The sequence below is a fragment of the Magnolia sinica genome, chromosome 5 (assembly GCF_029962835.1).
Source record: "Magnolia sinica isolate HGM2019 chromosome 5, MsV1, whole genome shotgun sequence".
In the NCBI taxonomy this organism is placed as follows: domain Eukaryota; kingdom Viridiplantae; phylum Streptophyta; class Magnoliopsida; order Magnoliales; family Magnoliaceae; genus Magnolia; species Magnolia sinica.
Window position 1 is genome coordinate 35,448,979 of NC_080577.1, and position 25,867 is coordinate 35,474,845.

The 25,867-nt window shown below is 40.2% G+C and overlaps 1 non-coding gene across 1 annotated transcript; it reads right to left on the reverse strand.

Moving 5' to 3' along the window:
- Positions 1-6,113: 6,113 nt before the first annotated feature.
- Positions 6,114-6,220, reverse strand: LOC131247588 (small nucleolar RNA R71). The gene has a single exon (XR_009171866.1). It is a non-coding gene; the product is annotated as a small nucleolar RNA R71 (small nucleolar RNA).
- Between the last annotated feature and the right edge of the window lie 19,647 nt (positions 6,221-25,867).

Genomic DNA, 25,867 nt, shown 5'->3' on the forward strand with positions numbered 1-25,867 from the left:
GTTGTGCAACAAGAAGATTTCGTAGAGGATTTTCGAGGCTCCCTGCATAAAAGTTACGCAGTGCAGCGGAGAACCGACGTGGGGACCTGAAAAGTTCTCTCCCGGTCTATAAAAGGGACTGTCATCCGACCGTGGAGGAGAAAGAAAAGAGAAACCGAGAGGAGGTTTCAGCCGTGCGGCAGCTCTGTTCGCCCCAGGCTTGCTGTTGTCCAGCAAGAAAGAAAGGAAAGAAAGAGAAAGAAAGAGAAGAAGGGAGGAAAAGGAAGGAAAGAAGAAGAAAGGAAGTGGTTCCGGATTTTCAGCAAAGAAGATTCTCGGCTGAGAGATTCCAGTTCACATCTGACGTCGGCTGAGAGCTTCCAATCCCCTTTTGGTAAGAACACCCCATTCTTCTTCCTAAAATGCTTCCTCCCACAGTTAGGCGGGGAAAGATTCACCTAGTTCGAGTCGAGTTAACTCGGTAATTCAAGATTAGTCATGTGATTGAAAACAATGCACATGAAAAGCTAACTTGATAACTGGTTTCATTGATGACCCCCGTGAATCATTAATTAAACCGTTTTATTTTGTTAACTTAGCTAATCTTTTGGTGTATGATCTCATAGCTAAGCCCATGTCATATATCGGGTATGAACCAGACTTTAGCACATCTAACTCATTCCTAACCACGTGAACTAGGGTGCAGGCGGGTCTTAAAATCTATAACCAAATCTATAATCTGGTATTAGGCACTCAGATAATCAGATCAGGTGAGGGTTTTCATCCTTTAGGCTTACAGTAATTTAAGTTGATAATTGTATTTTGTCTTTTCATGTCTTCATGAATTCAATCTTGCCTTTGCATGTATTTTATCTGAACTTTTACATATCGCTTTGAATCTTCTATGCTATTATATGTTTCACATCAATTATTAGCCTCTTTCATACTTTTATGATATGAATTATCTGGTATTTCATGTTTACCTGTTCTCTGGGAATTATTCTATCAATTGATTTGTTTTATATTATTGGCCCCTTTGGGATTACGACATGATGTCAAATACCAGTGATTTCTCTGAATTTATGTAAGGTCATAGATGCAAGCCTTGCCCCTGCCTTACCCTTTTATTGAGTTGACCATCGTCACTTTTCTCTTGTTACGTTGGCCATTGCCACTTTTGCTGAGATGACCATTGTCATCCTTCCCTTTATTATATTAGCCTTATATCGTCTATTTTTAAAGGCATGGGCATGTGTCTTGTTATTCCAGAACCTCCATGATTCAGTTTATATTCCTTATGATATATTCTTATAAGTTCAAGTGATGTGAAGTATCAGGGCTAGTGATTCGATTAGCTTATCATGGACGTAATGCATTACGGGTAGCAGCCCTCTTGGTCGGCACGTAATCCCGTGGGTTAGCTGGCGTGGTGCACAAATCGATGTATGTAAATCAGTATATGTGTTACATCAACTTCTCGGGATTGGATGTCGCGAATAGTCGCTCCATGAACATATCGTGTTGCGTAAATCCCCCAACCGCGTGTTGTGCTGCCTTGAGATGTTCGCATAAATCCACGTTAGTGTTAGCCATGCCGGCGAATACCCGTAGTTATGGGATGCGGGTCGAGCCGGGTGTCCTATGAATTATACTTCACATCGTGATGATCACTATGCATGAGGAGCCGCACACATGGCACCTCTGGTAGGCAGATTGCGCATGCTAATATCTCATGTATTAGTGGAGTATCAGAATCATTACTTTATTTGTATGAATCTCTTGAATCATTGTTAATCTTGAAGGATCATCTTCACTATGAGTAGGGCATTGACCCTCTCCCAACCGTATAGATGATGCAGGTGACGAACAGATGGAAGAACCTAAGGATCACCAACTTGAGGAAGAACACGACGAATAAAGTAGAGGATATGAATTTAGTTTTACTTGAGTTTCTGCCATTCATGGAATTTATGTTGTGCTCCTATTTTGAGAGCCTTTGATAATTTGATTATTTTCTTTTGGAATAAGGAAGACAGTTAATATCATTCTTGTAGCTGATTTCCATCTAAAGTGTAATTGAATGTGATGTCAATAGGAGAAATTCTCAGGGCAAGTCCTTGGGACATTCTCACTTTACAATATTAACACCTGGTTTCCTCGGACACGAGTACATACTCTGGTCGTGAAAATTCGGGATGTTACAAAGGCATAATAGACCATTGATGATAATAGGCCATATTCGCAACAAGGAAGTAAAAAGGATTATGCTCGACAATGGATCCACGGTGAACCTGTTACCGTTAACAATGCTGAATAAATTAGGTTACCGTCGTTCCGATATGCGCCCTAGTGGAATGATGATACAAGGTTTTAATCAAGATGGGCAGCATGCACTCAACAAAATTACAATGATATTGGAAATAGGAGACTTAACTACTGATGTTATTTGTCATGTGATCAGTGCAGTCACAACATATAATCTCCTCTTGGGAAGACCATGGATACATCAGTATGGTATTATACCTTATACCCTTCATCAATGCTTCAAATACTGTAGGAATGAGATACAGTATAAGGTAACGGCTGATGCAAGACTGTACACGAAAGCCAAAGCCTTCTTTACAGATGCCAGTTACTACGACGGATTTGCCAGAAGGGAATAGAAAAAGAATGATAAAGGCAAAACCTTGAAAAATGCTCGTGTGAAAGTGATAAAAGGAGAATCCAAAAAGGTAGGATCATATGAAATTTCAGAGGCGAAAAAGAAGTTCTATTTTGTGCCGAAACATCTAAGACAGCCAGGACAACCACCCTTAACATTACTGTCACCTGAATAGTTTAAAATGCTGCAGTCAAACTATACAATACCATTGCCATATGCCGAAAGAAACAAGTCGTTCCCAACTGTTTCGGGAAAGTTTCATGTCTTAGCTAATGTAAAATATCTGGAGCCGATTGAATTTTACGCCTCTTCGGAAGAAAAGATGGAAGCAAGGGCTGAGAATAATATGTACCATGGCAAGTTGATGTTGAAGGTCAAATATTGCATATTAGACCCTAGTTATTGTTTGGATTTATGAACATAATACTGTTTAACGGCCTGTTGTAATCATGTTTATGATGCAAGGTGCAATTACAAGCTTGAACTGGAAAGGATGCTAAATGCATAGATTTGATGTTCTGGCATCACCAAGGCAATGGACGGGACTCCATGGGACCAAGATCAAGGATTTACACACTAGAGATCAGAGAAATTCCATCCACTCTCTTCAAACAGGCCTGAAAAATGTCCAGAATGCAAGATCACAAGGTTTCCACCATCTGATCAGCTCGAAGCTTCATACATGGCCTGAGGACCATAAATTAACCGTACATGCCGAATTTCAACTGTTCGATCTCTGTGAAAGTGACCCAAGGGACAGATCAGCCCATAAAATAGTGATTTGGAGCCCACCTGATATCTGGATGCGCTTCAATTTTGGTTTTAATAGTGTACATGAGGTGAAAAAGTGGATGGATGGATTGGATTTTACATATACATCAAGGCGAGACCCACTTTATGAAAGTGGAGTGCACAGAAGCCGTGCACTCGCCGTGCACTGAGTGAACCAAGTCGGTCAGCAGGCACTGACCCGACTTCTCTTACTAAAATGGAAGTTTTCGTTTTCAGCGGTGTGAAAACTGTAACAGGGAAATGAGGTTGACGTTCAGTGGGCCACCATCATCACACAACTTGATGATCTGCACCGTCCATTCGTTCCAGAAGGTCAAACCGACCATACAAAAGGAATTTCTCCAAACCCATGCACGCACACACAAGGAAATACCGTTTAAACGGAGGTTGAACGGCAATATGGAAAATCAGGTGGGCCGCTTCAGCGTCAAGCCAAAACCGACCATCTCTGAATTTTTTTATTAGAATGTAGTGGATGGCATGGATTCCTTGAACCAATAGTGAAGTGGGCCCCGCCATCTGTACAGCATCCGGACGTGCGCTGCCTCTGTTCGCGCGGTCTGAAAAATTTGAGAAGTTATGGACCACCATCAGGGCCTATCTGTTCAATCCAGACCGTCTAGAAGCCGGAGAATGGGGTTTTTGCCCTTTGTATGAAGTCAGAATTGCTAGCCAGGGTGATCGCTCCTCTTGATCTCAGATTAAAACGCAGCTGTCAGTGCATTTTTGCTGCACAGAACTTGGCATGGGCAAACCGGATCCGGTTTTGCTGCTGCTGCGAAAGAGAAGTGCGAAAAAGCACCGACTCCTATCCATCACTTGGGCACTTTCCTCTTGTGCTTGAGAGCTCTCCAGCTGACGGTATCAGCGATATAAGCAAGAGAATAGAGAGAGAGAAGGCATTGAAGTTTCCAACAAGATAGAGGGAGAAGGAGAGAGAGATTTGTTTTATGTTTTTATTTGTTTGTTTTTCTGAATCCCTAGTTTCCTTCCTCTGAATTCCTTAAGTTTTAGATTAGTATTTCACTATTATTCCTCAAAATCATTCGATTTAGATTTCATCTTAGTCTAGTTCTAGTTCTAGTGAATTTCAGATTACGTACAGGTTTCAGTCCCTTGGGATTTGTCCTCGGTCTCACCAAGTTTATTACTACATCACAACCCTATACTTAGGGAGTGAACAAGTTTTTGGCGCCGTTGCCGAGGATTGATGGTTACATTTTTCTAAGATTAACTAGTTTTAAGATTAGTTTAAGATGACGATTTTCTAATTTTAGGTTAGAAATTTTTCTGTTTTTAGAAACTAATCTGTTTTCTTGTTTTGTAGGATCTCGACATAAACTTCTAATTTGGTAAACCCTTTCTAATTTCTCTACTTTCTCTATTTTTAGAATTAGGATTTTAGTTTTAGAAACTTTTCTTATTCTAGGTTTCTTTTTTAGAAACTAACTTTCTATTTTATTTTTATTTTTTAGAAATTTTCTATTTCTAGGTTTTCATTTATTTTAGAAAGTTTTTCCCTTTTTAACTAACCCAACTTTCCCGTTTTGTAGGATTCTGAGATAGGTTTCTAAATTGGTAATTTCTTTCTTAATTTCTTCCTTGCTATTTCTAGCTTAGGATTTTTATTTTTATTTTTATTTTTTATTTTTTATTTTTTTTAAGCAAGTTTCTAATTCTAACTCTTTTAGAATCTAACTTTGTTTCCTAATTTATTTTTAGAAATTTTCTACTTGTAGACTTTTTTAGAAACTAACCTTCCTGTTTTGTAGGCTTTTAAGGTAGAAATTTCTAATTCAGTAAGCTCTTTCTCTACTTTCTATTTCCAGATCTCTTTTAGTAACTTACTTTCTAGTTTAGGACTTTCCTAATTTATTTTTAGAAATTTCCACTTTCTTTTAGGAATTTCTTCTTTTAGAAACTAGTTTACTTATATCTTTCTTTTTAAGGATTTTCTAATTTTAGACCTCTTTAGAAACTGACTTGTTTTGTTTTCTTTTGCAAGTTTTTAACTTAGGGACTCCAATTTGGTAACTTCTTTCCAACCCTCTCTTTCTTTCTAGATTTTTTTTTCCTTTCTTAGGATTAGGTTTCGAATTTGATTAAGGGCTGCGAGTGTTTCATGCCCAAGTGGGCCTGTGACAACACTCGACGTCTCTTGACTGAAGGAGGATTGGTTGAGGGGTTGACTATCAATCGCAGGACTAGACACCACTCGAAATCTCCTGAGTTAATTGAAGTGATAGCTGAAAACCAACCTCTTCTACCCCAACCTAGGGTGGAGGACATTCAGTATGAGAATGAGGTGCATCAAGCACCCCCGCCTCGTACTTTATGAGATTATTTACAACCAGTAGGAGTGAGTACGCCCTCATACATAATTTTTCCTAAAAATACAGGACATATAGACATCAAGCCAGGGGTTATCCAACTCCTTCCTAAGTTCCACGGGCTTGAATCTGAAGAACCATATCTACATTTGAAAGAGTTTGATGAGATCATAGCCACTTTATATTTTCAAAATGTGTCTGAGGACACAGTCAAGCTGAAACTCTTTCCTTTTTCCTTGAAGGAGAAGGTTAAGACGTGGTTACATTCACTGCGTCCTAGATCCATTGGCACATGGAATGATATGAAGAGGGAATTTATAAAGAAAATTTTTCCACATCGTAAAACGATTACCCGTAGAAAAGCAATCATAAACTTCACCCAAAAGGAGGATGAAACATTTTACCAATGTTGGGAAAGGTTCAAGGATTTGGTCAGTTCATGCCCACAACACAGCTTTGAAACGTGGCGCATTACAAATTTTTTCTACGATGGACTGACATCTTCCATGCGCCAAATGGTTGAGACAATGTGTAATGGAGAATTCATTAATAAAAATGTCGATGAGGTCTGGGATTACCTCGATAGTCTTGCTGAAAAAACACATTCATGGGACTATTACCCAAAACGAACACCACGTCTAAGCCGAATCAATCTAAGGAGAAAGGTGGATTGTATCTCTTGAAAGAAGAGGATGATCTCAAGTATAAAGTTACTATACTCATAAGAAAATTTGAGGCCATGGAAGGAAAGAAGGATAAGGTTAATGAAAGTGTTTGTGGCATCTGTGATTGCAACATTCATACAACTGAAAATTGTCCTACAATAACCACGTTTCGAGAAGTATTGAACGAACAATCAATGCCGTAAATACTTATCAAAGACCTTTCAATGGACCAACCTCTAATACATATAATCCTGGTTGGAAAAATCATCCAAACTTTAGTTGGAGAAATGGACAAACTGCTACCCCTTAAGGTTTCTTCGATCAAAATCCAAATCAGGGGAAACCTCAAGAAGAACTGGTTCAAAATTCCATGCAAGAGCTAACCCAGGCAATGCGAGATTTTATGCAAAAGTTAGATTCACGTATGACGGTTATAGAAAAAGGGGATGCTTCCTGCACAACCGCTCCCCAATCCTAAACCACAATACGAGATAAGTAATCCCAGCTCTTCAAATCAAATGGAGCATGGTAAATCCATCACCACTCTTTAGAGTAGGAAGATCATTGATAAAACCCTTCCGGTTAGGCCCGAAAAGCCTCAAGAACCAAAAGAAGACAACAATGATGGATCTAGTGATGCCCCATAAAAATTAGAACCAGAACTTCTAGAAAAGCCAGTTGCTCCATTTCCCCAACGGTTGGTCTCACTAAAACCTCTCTCTAACTCTCAGGATATCCTAGAGGTGTTGAAACAAGTGAAAGTTAACATTCCTCTACTTGATATCGTAAAGCAGATACCTTCATATGCCAAATTCCTGAAAGACTTATGCACGACCAAACGATGACAGAGTATTCAAAAGAAGATCTTCTTGACTGAGAAAGTGAGTGTCATCCTGAAGCAAGACGTGCCGTAGAAATTCAAAGATCCTAGTAGCCCAACCATATCATGTGTAATCGGGGACTATCGAATTGATTACGCACTTCTTGACTTAGGAGCGAACGTCAATCTAATTTCCTACTCGGTATACAAACAGTTAGGTTTGGGTGAATTAAAACCTACCCTAACCACACTACAACTTGTTGTTCGCTCTATTCGTGTACCAAGAGGGATAATTGAGGATGTGTTGGTCCAAGTTGATAGATTTTACTACCCTGTAGATTTTGTCATCATGGACACTAAACCCATCAATAACATGAGCACTCAGATTCCCGTCATTCTTGGTCGCCTATTCCTTGTCACTTTAAACGCAATTATCAATTACAAGAATGGTGTCATGACTATGCCTTTTGGGAATATGACATTAGAATCAAACATCTTTTTCAATAACGGCAGAAACTTAGAGGATGATGATGATTTCCACGACATTAACATGATTGACTCTTTCGTGGAAGATACGACACCTCTGACCTTATCCTTTGACCCTCTAGAGACGTGTCTGGCCCACTCCTATGATTTTGATGATGACATGATTAGGGAGACGTGTGCCTTGCTTGATATTGCACTGATACTTGAAGTTAACCGGTGGAGGCCACAATTTGAAGAATTACCACAAATCGATGTAATGTCTCTACTATCTAACCTCAAGCCACCGAAGCTTGACCTAAAACCTTTGCCCTTTGATTTGAAATACGCATATTTAGGTCAAGATGAGACATACCCAGCGGTGATCTCTGCCCATCTGGAGAAAGAACAGGAGAGTATGCTCATGTCTAATCTCATTGAGCATAAGTGAGCCCTTGGATGGATGATAGTGGACCTCAAGGGAATCGATCCCTCTATTTGTACTCACCGCATATATCTTGAGGATAATGTGAAGACTGCTTGGCAATCACAACGTAGACTAAATCCAAACATAAAAGAAGTGGTTAAGGTCGAGGTTCTTAAACTATTAGATGCGGGTATCATATACCCCATATCCGATAGTCAATGGGTGAGTCCAACTCAGGCGGTTCCTAAGAAGTTCGGGAACACCATCGTAGCCAATGCCAATAATGAACTCGTGCCAACTAGAGTTACTACTGGTTGGAGAATGTGCATTGAATACAGGGAGCTGAATACCATTACGAGGAAGGACCACTTTCCTTTGCCCTTTATTGATCAAATCTTGGAAAGGCTAGCTGGTCATTCCTATTACTGTTTCCTTGATGGGTATTCGGGCTACAATCAGATTGAAATTGCCCCTGAGGACTAGGAAAAGACCACATTTACACGTCCCTACGACACTTTTGCCTACAGAAGGATGCCATTCGGATTATGTAATGCCCCTGCCACCTTTCAGCGATGTATGATGAGTATCTTTTCTGACGTGGTGGGGAAATATCTAGAGGTCTTCATGGATGATTTCTCTATTTTCGGTTCATCTTTCAGCGAGTGCTTAGAGAGTCTTAAATGTGTGCTGAAAAGATATGAAGAAAAGAACTTGGTACTTAATTGGGAGAAATGTCATTTCATGGTTCATAAGGGAATTGTCCTTGGACATATTATCTCGTCCAAAGGAATTGAGGTAGATAAGGAAAAAATTGATCTTATCTCTAACTTACCTCCACCCAAGAACATACGAGATGTGCGATCCTTCTTAGGACACGTTGGGTTTTACAGAAGATTCATAAAGGACTTTAGTCTCATCTCTCATCCTTTATGTAATCTACTTCGAAAGGATGCACCATACGAGTGGACTGAGCCATGTCAGGAAGCTTTCACTAAGCTTAAGGGCATGTTGACTAGTGCACCCATCATACAACCACCCGACTAGGGCATTCCTTTTGAACTTATGTGCGACGTGTCTGATTATGCTCTTGGGGTGGTTCTAGGCCAGAGAAAAGATAAGAAGCCCTACGTTATTCATTATGCGAGTAAGACTCTAAATCCTGCCCAAGTGAACTACTCGACTAAGAAAAAGGAACTCTTGGCCGTAGTGTTCGCTTTGGATAAATTTTGGTCCTACTTGATCGGATCCAAGATCATTATTTACACTGATTACGCGGCACTCAAGTATCTTCTGTCTAAGAATGATGTTAAGCCCCGCCTGATACGATGGATCCTCCTACTTCAGGAATTTGACTTAGAAATAAAAGATAAAAAGGGAGTAGAGAACGTAGTGGCTGACCATCTTTCTCACCTTAATCCCTCTGATTCCCTTGAAATAACACATATCAATGACATGTTCCCTGATGAACGATTGTTCAGAGTCTCCCATTCACCTTGGTTCACTGATATTGCTAATTATCTTACGACAGGTTCCATACCGACACATTGGACTGCGCAAGATAAGAAAAAAAATTTCACCGAGGTGTGCAACTTTTTCTGGGATGATCCATATTTATTTAAATATTGCCTAGACCAAATCTTAAGGAGATGTGTACTAGACATTGAGCATCAGAGTGTCATCTCTTTCTGTCATTCACAGGCCTGTGGTGGTCACTTTTCTGCCAAAAAGACCATAGCCAAGATTTTACAGTTTGGCTTTTACTGGCCCACTATGTTCGGCGACACTCATGAGTTTTGCAAAGCTTGTGAGCGTTGTCAGAAATTAGGAGCATTGTCTCGTCGAAATATGATGCCCTTGAATCCCATTCTTATCATCGAGGCATTTAATTACTAGGGCATTGATTTCATGGGACCATTCCCCCAATCTTTTGAAAATCTATATATTTTGCTCACTGTAGACTATGTCACTAAATGGGTTAAAGCGATTCCGTGTTGAAATAATGACCATCGCACGATCATTAAATTCCTAAAAGAAAACATCCTTTCCCGATTCGGAACGCCTCAAGCTATCATTAGTGATGGGGGCTCACAATTTTGTAATAGGCCATTCGAGAGTTTAATGAAGAAATACAGTATCTCTCATAAGGTGAGCACCCCATATCACCCACAGACAAGTGGGCAAGTTGAGATTTTCAATAGGGAGATCAAACACATTTTGGAAAAAATGGTTAACCCTAACCATAAGGATTGGTCAATCCGATTGACCTATGCCTTATAGGCTTACCGTACTGTGTTTAAGACCTCTATTGGAATGTCTCCCTTTAGACTTATCTATGGGAAGGCTTGCCACTTGCCTGTGGAGTTGGAGCAAAGAGCCTACTAGGCAATCAAAAAATTGAATTTCAATCTGGATAACGCTAGCTCGCTATGCAAACTTCAGTTGAATGAACTCGAAGAAATCCAGAACGACGCATACGAGAACTTGAGAATTTACAAGGACAGAATGAAGGCGTTTCATGACCAACGTATTCTACGGAAATCATTCATACCTAGTTAGAAAGTTCTTTTGTATAATTCTCGATTACATCTCTTTCCAGGTAAGCTTCGATCTCATTGGACTAGCCCTTACATTGTGGTTACTACATATCCTCATGGGGCCGTCGAGATAAGAGATCCTGACAATGGCAAGGAGTTTAAAGTAAATCGACATCGCTTAAAGCCATTTGTCGAGAAATTTGATTCAGAGGACATGTCCATACTACAAGTAGTTTACTTTATGCAGTTCTAGGTTAATTTGCTTTTTTACATTGTTTTAGGATAGTTTTCTTTATTGGTTTCTCTCTTGTGCTGACTTGCTTTCATTTTGAGATCTTTGTGTAAAAGTTTCTTGATTCCTTTGTCCAGATACAACTTTCCCATCACTTCTCATTTACTTTCATTGTCTCATGTACATTGCGAGCGTATCTTTTACATTGAGGACAATGTAGATTTTTAGTTGGGGGTGGGAGATTAAGTTACCTAATCAGTGTTTTCTTAGTCTTGAGCAGAAATTGTGAAAATTTTTAAATTTTTTTGAAATTTTGTATGAATTCGAAGTGATTTTGATGGCCATCTTGGATTTAGACTTATAAGATACATGATGTTGGTGATTTATGTCTCTTGGACTTAGTTATCTGATAGATTTCACAATTGAGAGCGACTTATCAATCCATGATTAGAAGTTTTAAACTTTGATTGAATCATAATTTTACATGTCACATCTCACTTACACATTGAGGTTTCAGTTCAATATTGAAGGACTAACTTGGTAATCACTAAGCATGAAAGGAACCAGCCTAGACAATTTGCCTATCATGATCAATAGAAAAAGAAAAAGAAGAAGTGAATAAAAAGAAAATACCCAGGGTTGAGCGAATGGTCTTCAACATAGGTTTGCTCCCTATAGGTGAAGGTTCAATTCCCCATAGTTGACATTTGGAAAATATTGGGCTATTGATCTTCACCATAGGTTTGCTCCCTATAGGTGAGGATTTGATTCCTTTCATTAGCATGACTTTTGACGAAAAATCAAGGGTTGGGATGTTGATCTATGAGGCAGGTTTTGGTTTAGGTTGTGGTTGACCTGAATGCTCTTGTGGAGTGCCAAGGATATCACGAAATAGAGAAATAAACCAGGATGATAAGACAAGATTTCACTATACACTCATGGTACTCAATGTTAGAATTTTTCTAATCGATGAATTAATGCTTAGAACTTGATTATGAAATTTACCATGCGCTTGAGTCTAGGAGAGAGTAATGCCCAACATTCATGAATCTTAAAAATTCTAGGATTTGAATTGTCTTTCAAAAGTCACTCGAGTTTATAAAATTTTCCTATAAGTCTTAACTTAATTTTCACATATTTTGCTCGGGACTAGCAAAATGCTGTTTGGGGATTGTGTTGAGGGTCAAATATTGCATATCAGACCTTAGTTATTTCCTGGATTTATGAACATAGTACTGTTTAACGGCCTGTTGTAATCATGTTTATAATGCAAGGTGCAATTACAAGCTTGAATTGGAAAGGACGCTAAAAGCATAAATTTGATGCTCTAGCATCACCAAGGCATTGGACGGGACTCCATGGGCCCAAGATCGAGGATTTACACACCGGAGATCAGAGAAATTCCAGCCACTCACTTTAGACAGGCCTGAAAAACGTTCAGAATGCAAGATCACAAGGTTCCCACCATCTGATCGGCTCGAAACTTCATACATGGCCTGAGGACCATAAATTAACTGTACATGCTGAATTTCAACTATTCGATCTCTATGAAATGACTCAATGGATAGATCAGCCCATAAAACAGTGATTTGGGGCCCACCTGATATCTGGATGTGCTTCAATTTTGGTTTCAATAGTGTACATGAGGTAAAAAAGTGGATGGATGGATTGGATTTTGCATATACATCAAGGCGAGACCCACTTTATGAAAGTGGAGTGCACAGAAGCCGTGCACTGAGTGAACCAAGTCGGTCAGCAGGCGCTGACCTGACTTCTCTTACTAAAATGGAAGTTTCCGTTTTCAGCGGTGTGAAAACCGTAACAGGGAGCTGAGGTCGACGTTCGGTGGGCCACCATCATTACACAACTCGATGATTTACACCGTCCATTCGTTCCATAAGGTCAAACCGACTGTATAAAAGGATTTTCTTCAAACCCATGCACACACACACAGAGGAAAATATTGTTTAAACGCAGGTTGAATGACAATATGGAAAATCAGGTGGGCCACTTCAGTGTCAAGCCAAAACCTACCATCTCTGAATTGTTTTTGAATAGAATGTAGTGGATGACATGGATTCCTTGAACCACCCGCCATCAGTTCAGCGTCCGGACGTTCGCTGCCTCTGTTCACGCGATCTGAAAATTTTGAGAAGTTGTGTGCCACCATCAGGGCCTATCTGTTCAATCCAAACCATCCAGAAGCCAAAGAATGGGGTTTTCACCCTTTGTATGAAGTCAGAATTGCTAGCCAGGGTGATCGCTCCTCTTGATCTCATATTAAAATGCAGCTGTCGGTGCATTTTTGCTACGTGGAACTTGGCATGCGCAAACTGGATCCGCTTTTGCTGCTGCTACGAAAGAGAAGTGCAAAAAAGCACCGACTCCTATCCACCGACATGGGTACTTTCCTCTTGTGCGTGAGAGCTCTCCAGCCGACGGTATCAGCCATATAAGCAAGAGAATAGAGAGAGAAGGCATTGAAGTTTCCAACGAGATAGAGGGAGAAGGAGAGAGATTTGTTTTATGTTTTTATTTGTTTGTTTTTCTGAATCCCTAGTTTCCTTCTTCTGAATTCCTTAAGTTTTAGATTAGTATTTCACTATTATTCCTCAAAATCATTTGATTTAGATTTCATCTTAATCTAGCTCTAGTTCTAGTGAGTTTCAGATTACGTATAGGTTTCAGTCCCTTGGGATTCGACCTCAGTCTCACCGAGTTTATTACTACATCACAACCCTATACTTGGGGAGTGAATAGTTGACATCTCGCGATCTCAAGAAATACAATCCGGCAAGCAGAAAGATGATGAAAAAAATGGGCTTCAATGATGATGAACTGACCAGCTTAAATCATGGGAAGGGAATTCAGGTCCCTATTGGGGTAGGGCAGAAGAGGAAAGAAAATTTTCAAGGATTTGGGGTAGAGTCTTCAGTAAATATGGTCACAGTTGATCAGGTATCAGAGGCAGATCTCGAAGTAGTCAAGCACCCTAGGACAGCTCCGAAGCAGATAGAAGATGGGGGGCAGCCAACAATCGAAAGTTTGTGAGGGGTAAATTTGGGTATGGAAAAAGAACTGAGAAATACATTCATAAGGGCTAGTATTCCTGAAAAAGAAGTCAAAGAATACACCCGACTGCTGAAAGAAAATAAAGATGTTTTTGCATGGACATATGGTGAAATGTCAGGTTTAGAACCTTCGATAGCAGTACATCGATTAAATATTTCTAAAGACAAAAGACTAATCAAGCAAGCCCAAAGGCGATTTCATCCAGATTTGGTCCCCCTGATACAAGAAGAAGAAGTGAGCAAGTTGATCAAAGTCGGATTTATTAGAGAGGTCAAATATCCCAAGTGGATATCGAATATTGTCCCAGTAAAAAAGAAAAGTGGACAAATCAGGGTGTGTGTAGATTTTAGGGACCTGAATGAGGCTTGTCCAAATGATGACTTTCCCCTTCCAATAACGGAACTATTGATCGACAATACGACGCAATACGCTATCATGTCTTTCATGGATGGCTACGCTGGTTACAATCAAATTAGGATGGTTCCTAAGGATGAAGAAGCAACAACATTCAAAACCTCGTTAAGAATTTACTGCTACAAAGTTATGTCGTTTGTTTTTAAGAATGCTGGGGCAACATACCAGAGGGCGATGTAAAGTATCTTTCAAGATATGATGCACAAGCATGTCGAATGTTATGTTGATGACCTAGTGGTTAGGTCAGGTAATCATCAGGAACATCACGAACATTTAGCATCGGCCTTCCGTCGACTCAAAAAGAAGCAGCTAAAGGTGAACCCGGCTAAATGTGCTTTTGGAGTGCTGTTAAGAAAGTTTCTCAGTTTCATCATCAAGCACAGGGGTATCGTAATTGACCCAGGGAAAGTTAAGGCCATTCAAGATATACCGCCTCTAAAAACATTAAAGGAACTGAAGAGCTTGCAAGGGAAACTAGCATATATTCATCGTTTTATCTCGAATTTGGCAGGAAGATGTTAGCCGTTTTCCCATTTGATGAAGAAAGGAACAGAATTCATGTGGGACAAAGCCTGTCAAAACGCGCTCGATTCAATAAAAGAGTTGCTGAGACAACCTCCGGTATTAACAGCTCCTATTAAAGGTAAACCACTTATCCTATATATATCTGTGGTTGAAAATTTGTTGGGAGCATTGTTAGCACAGATAAATGAAGATGGAAAGAAACTGCTCTTTATTACTTGAGCCGAACTCTGATAGGCACAGAATGTAACTACTCTCCAATCAAGAAGGAATGTCTGGCACTGATATTTGCAGTACAAAAATTGAGGCATTATTGTCTCTCCCATGACATAACTTTGATCTCAAGGGCAGATCTGATAAGGTTTTTAATGACAAGGTCGATGTTATCAGGAAGATTGGCCAAATGGATGGTGTTACTTTCGGAATACACCATTACCTATGAGCCGACAAAAGTAGTGAAAGGACAAGCAGTAGCAGATTTCATGGCAGCACATCCCATACCAGAAAGTGAGATAATTTGAGATGATTTTCCCGATGAACACATAATGATGATTGAACCACAAGACCATTGACAGATGTATTTCGATGGTGCTTCTCGAGCGTCAAGAGCGGGGGCAGGAGTCATTTTCATCACACCTCAGGGTGATTTATTACCATATTCTTTCACATTGGGCACTGCTTGTATGAATAATGAGGCCGAATATCAAGCTCTCATCATTGGAATGGAAATCGCCCATGAGATGAAAGTAAAGACGTTCCATATTTTTGGAGATTCTCAGCTAATTATAAATCAGCTAACGACTGAGTTTAAAATAAGAAAGCTAGAACTCTTGTCATATTGTCGAAAAGCCCAGTAGTTATTAGAGCAATTTTGCCATGTTGAAATTAAGCAAGTACCTTGATCTGAAAATGCAAAGGCAAACGCTTTGGCTAGTCTGGCGACAGCCTTGTCCTATTCAAACCGAAGTCCACTTCAAGTGACTATAGAAGAAAGAAGATTCCTGCCCTCTCCCGAAGTTGTCGAAGAGGTTGGCGAAGCATTTCCTATATCATGTTGAGATGTGACAGTGGATGATTGGAGGTAGCCATTCATAGATTACCTCAAATATGATATCTTGCCAGAAGATCTAGCACAAAGGAAACAAATCAGACAGAGATTAAGCAGATTCATCAATTGAGTGAAGTACTCTACAGAAAATCTTACAACGGGATGCTGCTACGTTGTCTCAATGAAAAAGAAGCTAAACAAATGTTAAGAGAAGCACATTTTGGAGAATACAGGGCACATCAGGTTGGACAAAATTTATTTCATTGAATACATTAAATGGGGTATTACTGGCCTGCAATGTTCAAAGATGCAATAGATTATACAAAAAAGTGCGCCACGAATGTTAAATCCATGGAGATGTTGTGCATGTTCCCCCCCGAAGATCTCCATCAAACGGTCGCTTCTTAGCCTTTCGCCGCTTGGGGACTCGATGTAATCGGGCCCATAAATCCGCCTTCATCTAAGGGAAAACAATATATTCTGGCAGCAACAAACTACTTCTCCAAATGGATGGAAGCGATCGCATTATGTAATGTCAAAGAGAAAGATGTGGTCAATTTCATTAGACATGCTATAATATATCGCCATGGAATCCCAAAGAAGATTATTACCGATAATGATACCCCCTTTAAGAACAGATGCATGGAGAAACTGTGTCAAAAGTTCGGTATCCAACATTCATTTTCAACACCTTACTATCCACCAGTAAATGGATTGGCAGAGGCGTTTAACAAAATGATTATGAAAATACTGAAGAAGACGGTGACCTGAAATAAGCACGACTGGGATGAAAAGTTACAGGAAGCACTATGGGCGTATAGGACTACTCACCGAACGACAACAAGAGTGACACTGTATTCACTATTTTATGGTGTAGATGTGGTCATGTTGATTGAAACACAAGTCGCGTCACTCAGAGTAGTAGTGCATTAGTCAATTAAAGATGATGAAAATGCAAAGATAAGACTGAAAGAACTGGACCTACTCGATGAGAAGCATCTAGCATCCCAACAGTGATTACAATCTTATCAAGCAAGAATATCAACCACTTTTGACAAGAAAGTGAAATATCACTCTTTTAAGAAAGGGGATATGGTGTTAATGTTGAAAAGACCAATAGTGGTAACCCATAAAACAGGGAGCAAGTTTGAGCCCAAGTGGGATGGGTCGTACATTATAAAAGAAGTATATTCAAACGAAGCATATAGAGTGGTTGATCAAGACAGACGGGGTATCAGTATATCAGTCAATGCATGCTTCATAAAGAAGTATCATCCCTAAAGAGGGTTCCAATTTTGATCTAGAAGATTATTGTCATAATGCTTCTATATCAAAAGGGGGCAAAGACAAATGAAGTCATGTTCATATATTCTTTGTCAAATAATTGAATAAAGGAGGAATTCTAAATATGAAGTTGAAGATTACATATAAGTGGTTTTCTTATAAAAGAGTAACCATCGTTGTCATTATTACGTAAGCTTCGTTGAAACTCGTCGAAGTTGGTATCATCACCAAGCCGATATATTATTATTATGAGCATAGCGCGAACATCGTCAACATTATCAGCAGTGGTGATATATTGATCAAGAAACCTATTATTATTATGATAAATGATGGCAGCTTATCATCATTTAAGGCAGCCTAGCCAGGCCTATACAGCCAACTACGTATAAAGCCTATCTCCATCGCCATTCGGGCAGCGGTGAGAAGCCAGTGGCCCTAAAAAGCCCATGAAGGCCATCATATGCATACCCATGCGGGCAGCGGATGAAGACAGTGACTAAAAGCCCTAAAGGGCCAAAAAGTCCTCAACGGCCAGTCACGCATAACACCTCTACTGCCTGTATAGCTTTCCGACAACGTCACAGGGAACGGACAAAATTGCCCTTCCGTGAATAGGCCCGATCTTACAGACAAAGAAAACGTGGGCTACAGTGTGCGCTCTTTAGTCATTAACCATAGATAGGCCAACCATGCATAAGACCCCTCCAGATCCATGGCTTGATTTTAGTAGTAACTCATGAGGAAGGGCCTAAACCTACTCATTGATGGACTGGCGGCCCTGGATTTGGTACCCCAAAGGTTGACTTGTGCACCCCATGAACTCTAGAGAGTTACTACAGCCAACCCTGTGCGTAAATCCAACCGAGTTCATGGCCCTGGTAGCTTCACTAGGCCTCTCTTATAGATTGTGGTTTGTGAACTCACCAGGCTGTGAAAAGTTTAGTGAATTCATGAGAGTTACAGAGACTATCACGTGAGACCTGACTCCACTACTCAAGAGCTTAAACTGTGTGTGATCATCTAACTAAACTGAAACCTAGTACTGCCTATCAAAATGAAAATCATATAAGGGAATCTCATACTAATAATCATAACATATGAAGGTTTTTATAACAGTTCTTCATTAAAATATCATGTTGAGACTATCGCATAAATGAATATGCTTAAAATGATCCATGATGTAAAAATTTATGAAAGAACAAAATATCTCTAAATATCTCTAAATATCTCTAAATAAAATACTACAAGCTGTTTATATATCATAACACAAAAGGAATATTTACATACAATGCCTATAAATCTTCAGTTATGTTCAATATTTCTAAGTAACATTACAACTCTTCTTTTAATTGAGATTGTGCCACAGTAGTTGTGCGTTCAGCTTCAAGAATCATGCTAGCTTGATCAGGAACACCAATCAGTTCTGATTCCAAAGAAGCAACAACTTCCCTATTCCTTGTTTGTTCAGCTTGTACGATATCAATTACTTGAGTATTCATTTTAAGCTCTGCTTTGATCCGACGAACAGTTAAGTCTTTTGCTTCTTTCTGACTCTTGAGTGATAAAATCTCTCTCTCAAGAAGTGCGATTTAATCATCAATAATCGTCTTACTTCTATTAGAAACTTTTAACTTCTCATGGAGAGATTGATTAGTAGCGTTGTGATCAGCAAGAACATCATCTGAATGAGAGAGCTTCTCCTTAACTAATGTCAATTCCTTCTGACGACTTAGAATTTCAGGAGCAATGACTATACTCTGCGTTGCTTCTAAATTTTTCATGGAATCGTAAAACTGTGACAAGGAAGTGTAAAGAGACTAAACATCAACATGCGCCAGACGAGCCGAATGAGTGCGAATTGTTAGAGCATTATCCAAAAAGGGCCATTGGGTTAGATCTTTAAAAGCACCGATGACAACGGAAATTGCGTTCTTGAAGAGCCCCAACATAAGAGGTGGCACCTTTTCCAAAGAGAGTTTATTAAAAGCTGCAGTTACTGAGTTAGACCCTTCAGATCCACTTGGAGTTGGCACAACTAAAATTAAAAGATAAGAAGTAAGGAATATAAGTTCAAAAGAAAGCATATGCATATCTAATACTGATATAAAATAAGAAAAGAAAATAAATACCCAGATTAGGGGCAACAACAAAGGTAACTTGAATAGAATGGGTTGTGGGTGCTGTAGAGTTGGGGATTTTCGTAGTCATAACAGCATTAAAAGAAAGCTCCTTAGCTCCTACAGTACTTGAGTTAGCAGTATTTAGAGTTGGGACGTCAATCGGATCATAAAGAAATTCCAAACTTGGAGTTACTGGCTGAATAGGAGAAGGACGCACAATAGGGGACTTATCAATTGGATGGGGGCATCGGATGTTGGAGGGACTGGTGGCAAGGTTTCTTCTATATTAGGAAGAAGAAGTACATTCCCCATCGTTGCCTGAATTTTGGATGGTTGAGCCTTTGCATCCCTTGAAGTTGATGTTCCACGCGCAACTACATCAACAGCTTCCATGATACAGGGAGAATACAAAGCATCAAAAGAAAGAAAGATATTCGCACTAGGAGAACAACCATATTTTCCATAATCAAGTGGCTCTTCATTGTCTAAGGAGGTCGTCGGAATTGGATGAGAAGTATCAAGATGAGTGATTGGAGCATTAGGAGGAGGGGACTTAACTCCAACATCACCATCTTCTCCAACATCTACCTCAACATCAGTATCTACATTTAGTAAGGCATCTCCTTCATCAGTTAGGCTTATGGGTGAAGACGTATCGTCATTTGTAGTATTCGCTGAATATTCTAATGAGTTGTCTTCTTTTGATATGGTTTGTTTTCCTTTATAGGTTGTCTTCGCAGGGAGAAGATATGCACCTTAGGTGGGAGAAGGAACCAGTTGTGCCAAAACTTCAGGAGACAGTGACGTAGTACGGGAGTGGGTCATAGGAGATGTAGCAATAACAATTTGATGCACGGCCAGAGAAGTTATGGCTATAGCACGATTGGTTGTGGCTTTTGTAAGATCCACGACAAGGATAACTGTGGCAGTTGTACATTCAACAGGCTGAGAAATTGTAGAGGAGATGAGCTTTGTAGCAGGAGGAAGACGGGAGCAGGATATGTAGGTTGATCTCCTCCAGGAGTAGGAGAAGGCAGAATACCTCCTACATTTCAAATTCAATGCGAGGAGTGGCCAATCTTTCTCCCCAATTTATCAAATCCAGAGGAGAACCAAAAGCAATCTAACCTTCTAGAGTGTTTGGAGGCTTTATTTCTCTGATGGGCTCTTCCACAGAAATTTTATGACGAAGCTGTCCCGGAACAGTGGCCTGATTTTTCTCGTAAAAATATCCAATCCCTTGCTCCGGCCTGTAATTTCTCAAGCATGGGGGAGGAACCCAGATAGGTCGATCTACTGAAAAACAGTTGCGTACTAAGTAGTAATGATGAGCCCACCATCGCATCCAGGTATATGAAGCTGTTACTCTATGATTATACCCCGGGAGAATAAATCGAGAACCAAAATTTCTTGTTAGGAGTTGCTTCCATATTAAAGCCCAATTGTAGGGGCCAACTCCATAACTCCTCATTATCTGAGTGACCTCCTCACTTGCTTGGGGCATGGCTTGATCATATCCAAACTGTCTGGCAAATCGACTCGGATAGTATGGTTCTCGCCAGAACTCTAGTCCTTCCCACAATGGAAGACTGCAAGAACGAATACAGAGAAAGAAGGTCCTCTTGACAGGTTCCAAGTCATTGTTATCGTCGACATCTCTGTCTTCAACTTGGTAATCTAAGTAAAAAGGGAAGAAGTCGATAGATTCCATGTTGTCAATTTTATCCACTATCCATTCGTATCCCTTCTTTATCATCTTTTGCTTTAAAAAATGCCACAAGGACAGATGATTGGGATGGACATAAGCCTTCTCCAGGTCATTATAGGTCCAGGGGAAATAAATGCAGAGCCATTTGGAGAAATAATGCCATGGGGTAAAAGAAGATGAAATTCCTAGTGGCGGGCTTGAGCAGTGTGCCACAGCATGACCGAAAGCTCTATATAACGAGCATAAGATGGGAGGGGCCAGGGAATATCTTTTTCTACCTTCTGCCATTGCACCCGCCACCACAAATAAAGTTGGCCAAATAGAGTCTGAGCTTTTTGAACTAGGAAGCACAACTAAGCTCAACCAATAAGCTAGGAAAGCAGCTGATTCAATTTCGGCAGTGAATACGGCCGAGCCCCTTATCTTTTTGCGATTAGCTTCTAGTTCGGCACAATGGCTGCTAGGGAACCTAAAAAAAAAGGGAAGGATCAGTGAGCAATTCATATTTATAGGTAAGTATTGTCTGAAAGGGAAGGAAAATGTTAAAACACTTACACCAAGTATCGGGAAAAATGTGCGAGCCATTAAAGAGGAGAAATCCTATGGACATCGGCAAAGTAAGATGTTTCACGAAAAGGCTCGATGGTTGATGATGTAATTTTGGGTACTCTATTGGGTGCAACATAGGTAAACTCTTCGTTCAAGGGAACATATTTGTCGAGGAAAGATCCAGAGATATGCAGGCTAGCCATCCTATATGGATCCCATAAGGTGATACTTACTTCCCCTACTGGAAGATGGAAAGAATTCGTAGTGGGAGACCAGTATTTCAGAAAGCCCTTGTAAATCATTGTGTCTTTTTAAAAGAATTCTGAAGTGGCATCTATGGCATGATAAATCCTTGCTGTAATAAGGATGTCTTCATACTTCTTCAAAATCGCTTTGGCCCAAGCGCTGTAATATGGATGATTAGTCCCAAGACCCCATGTTCTAAATTCTTCTTTGCCCCACAAGGAGTCGCGATGATGGAAACGTTGTTGAATCATTTCAAAGAAATGGGTGAAATATAAGGAATGGGAGTTGTAACAACATGTGAGAAAGCGCTTGTATCTTACTTGCCCAATATTTTAGGCTAATCCTTTATCTGTGAGGTAGCCTTCAAGGATTTGTAGCTCTTTGATCACCCATTTCGACACATACAAGAGCCTGTTCTATGTCATGTGGTCCGTCGGTTCGCTCTGAAGAATGGACTGGTGGCACTGAAGTTGCAAAGGGAGAGTAATGGTCTCATCTTTATAAGGGTTGCAAAATTTAATCGCCTCAGTATTTACTTTGACTGAATCCCAGGCGCTCTGAAAACATCTTCGATTGTGTTCTCGATTTTTTTCTTGAAAAGCTTCATCTTTGCTCTTTTCTCTTGTTTGTTTAGGAACAGTTGAGGTAGGAGAAGCCTTTACAGCAGAAGGACGAGTGTCGTCTGTGTGAATATTGGCTGTGCATTTCAACCAATTCTCCCAATCAAACTCTTTTCCTGAAGTGGGGGGTCCCTCTATCTCCTTCATCTGTACATCCATGCGGATATGTTCAGATAAGCATTGGATACGTTTGACAAAGTTAATGATGACAGGAGCCGCCTCTTTGAAGAAGGAGGTGTAGTTTTCAACAGATTAGGGTCTTTTCTTACTGCGAGTCTTGGCTGATTGCACATCAGATGGCCTAACAGTACTTGGGGAGGCAAGAGGTCTTTTTAAACTAGCCATTAGAAATCTATATAGGAGTCAGTGAACAAATTAAAATCAGGAAGAAATTAAGTTAAAAGAGAAGTATGAAAGATTGTTGAGAAGAAAGAGTAAATAAATTTGAGATCCAAATTTACATAAGTCATTGAGCGCAAATCATTGTGCGCACAACAATGTGTGCAAAACGTTGTGCACAAGACATTGTGCACATAACAATATGCACAAAACTTTGTGTGGTAAGATGACTGTGCGCTAAGATGATTGTGTGCCAGGCTATTGTGCACTACCTGTTCTTGCGCACTAAATTCTGATTGAGTGTGAGGCAGTGTGCGGAATGGGTGTTGTGTGGCGCACAACGTTGGTGGTGCACAACGGTGATTATGCAAAAAAATGACTAGACGAGCGAGGAATGTGAAACAGTTGGAGAATAGAGTGGAAGAAAAGGGTTCAACTTCTGTATTTATAGGCAGGCTCCTACCCGTTGTGCGTGAGATGTTGAGCGGTATGCATTGTGCGCAAGACGTTGCCCCAAAGAACTTATGATTATATGCACAACAAAGAAAAGGGAAGTTAAATTATTATGAAAAACTGAAAAATTGATCCTACATTGTTTATTTTATAGATTAGATAAAAAATGTAGGATCAAGGGGGTATCTGTTGAGACATAAAAAGAGAGAAAAATTGCAAATATGCATTGTGCGTAGGTCATTGTGCTGAGATTGTCATTGTGCATAAAGCACTATTGTGTGAAGAAGGTCATTGTGCGCAGATAGTTATTGTGCGCAGATATTCATTGGACGATAAGAGGAGTATAGCCCATGCAAAGGACTCCGCACATGAAGGGCGCACAATGAAAGTTACGTAAAGGACTCCGCACAATGAAGGCCGCGTAAAGGACTCCGCACAATGAGGGTCGCGAAAAGGATTTCACATAGTGACTACGTGGCATGTTCGCACGTGTGAGAAGGGTATAAATACCCCCGACCTGTCAGTAAGGGGTCATAAGAAGCCAATCAAGAAGCAGAAGAAGAGTCTGAGAAGAGAGAGAGGTAGAGCCCGCTTGCATTATGCGGGATAGGTGTTGTGCGGCGCACAAAACTGTTGGCACACAAACACTATTAGCGCACAACACCACCAAGCACACAATAGATCCGAGCGCACAACAGATCTAGGTGCACAACACTATTAATAGGCGTACAGCAGCGTTTAGTGTTCAGTGCACAACAGTCTACAACATGCGACGCTTCCAGCACCTATTGCTTTAGCATAGGAGAACTTTTTTTTATAAGTCAACAACATTCTGTTTTTGGAACCAAAGGAGAAAATGATGTAAAAGAACTTGGAATAAATAGATAATATGATAGTCTTCTTTATCTTCTTCTGTTAATTATTAAGTGAATGGAATTTCTTGAATGAAATGCATTTGTTTCTTGTTCGAAACAATTGTAATGCCCCAGATTTCAAGGGCTGAGTAGGAACTCGACTCTCAAATTCTCGGGTGCCACGTATTCCCTAATGATCTCTAGATTCCAATGCATCTGGGTTTATTATTAATCAATGACTGGTTTAGCGAACCATAAGTATGAGAATATCATAAAATGTAAATAAGGGCCACTAAACATGTAAGATATCTAAAATATAGTACTAAGAAAATCCAAACCGGGAACTAGACCCACTCAGGTAAATATCCCAGATGACTAGGGCCCTGACCCATCTAATGAGACCATCCAACCATAAACTAGAAGAAACCACCGAAAGTCTGATAGTATGCTCGTTCCTCCTCATCAACCACGCTGGCGTCCCCTAGCATATTTAGCTCTATCGATCCTGCATCTATGACAAGTTTTGGTTGGTGTTTTAAAACACCATCCCAGAGTGGGAGTGAGTAGCTAACTTAGTGGTACCATTAGCAATAGATTGCACAAATCATCATACACAGAGTATATTTAGTAAACAACATTCATCATAAAATCTTAAGTACTCTTAGTTAATGAAATGCATGGTTTAATGAGATGATGCATGCCCTCACCACCAACACTCCCTCGAGCGATGATATCTAACAATCGTAATTACCAACACTCCCTCAGTTGTGACCTTGACTGCCGAGTCACCACAATAAGTAATGCAATGTCATGAGAATGTTAGCCGAGTTAGTTAATTTGGTTCATTCATCCAGTTTATTGGAAAAACTGGAATACTCTTATCAAAAACATTATCTTATTATGATTGCACGGCTCAAGACTATGGCCGTATGGCTCTCAAGATCCTTAACCCTCATGGGTTCATCAATCCCATAGATCTAAGCTCATACGAAAATTAATTGAGACTTCCAAGTCCTGCTCCCGATCACTATGGGGAGCTCATCACCCCAATATAGGCTGACAGCATGGGTACGTTGTAAGACCATAACCCGTGTGTGCGTCATTCCTTTAGGTCTCGCGGTCCTACCAGTTGAATCCTGGCGACCCTCGACCTATGGATAGTGTTTGCAGTCATCCTCAAGTTTGGTCACATTGACCTGACTCAAATCATCCTAAAACCTATCCCATTGTGTTCTCATCGGTGCCACAGTTCCAACGCCATGTCCTATGCGTGAATCTGACATGTACATCACAAGTTATGGGCCACGCTCGATATGGACCATTGATGTGTGGTTGGTGGATCCCACCCTTACTCCACACATTTTCCCATGTGATGGGTGATGTCATGCCTAGGTGTAGGTTTCTAAAAACCCTATAGCTAGAGCCTACAACCCTATGAGCATTGGTTGTATCTCCCTAGCCCTCATGATTGTATTTCTCTAACCTAGGAGCCTCTTTTAGAGAGAGCAATGATTACTTTCCTACAACCCTCCTAACTCTCTCTTTCCCTCTCACTTCTCTCTTTCTCTTTTCATTCTCTCCCTTGCTTGAGAGGTAGGATGTCCCACCCCTCCATATCCTCCAGCCCCTTCTCTCCTAAGTACCCTCTAATCCAACCTTTCCTAACTAATCTCACCCTTAGAATCATCTTCATTGGAGCTTCTAGAGCAAGGTGGTGTAGTTTTGAAGCTTGATC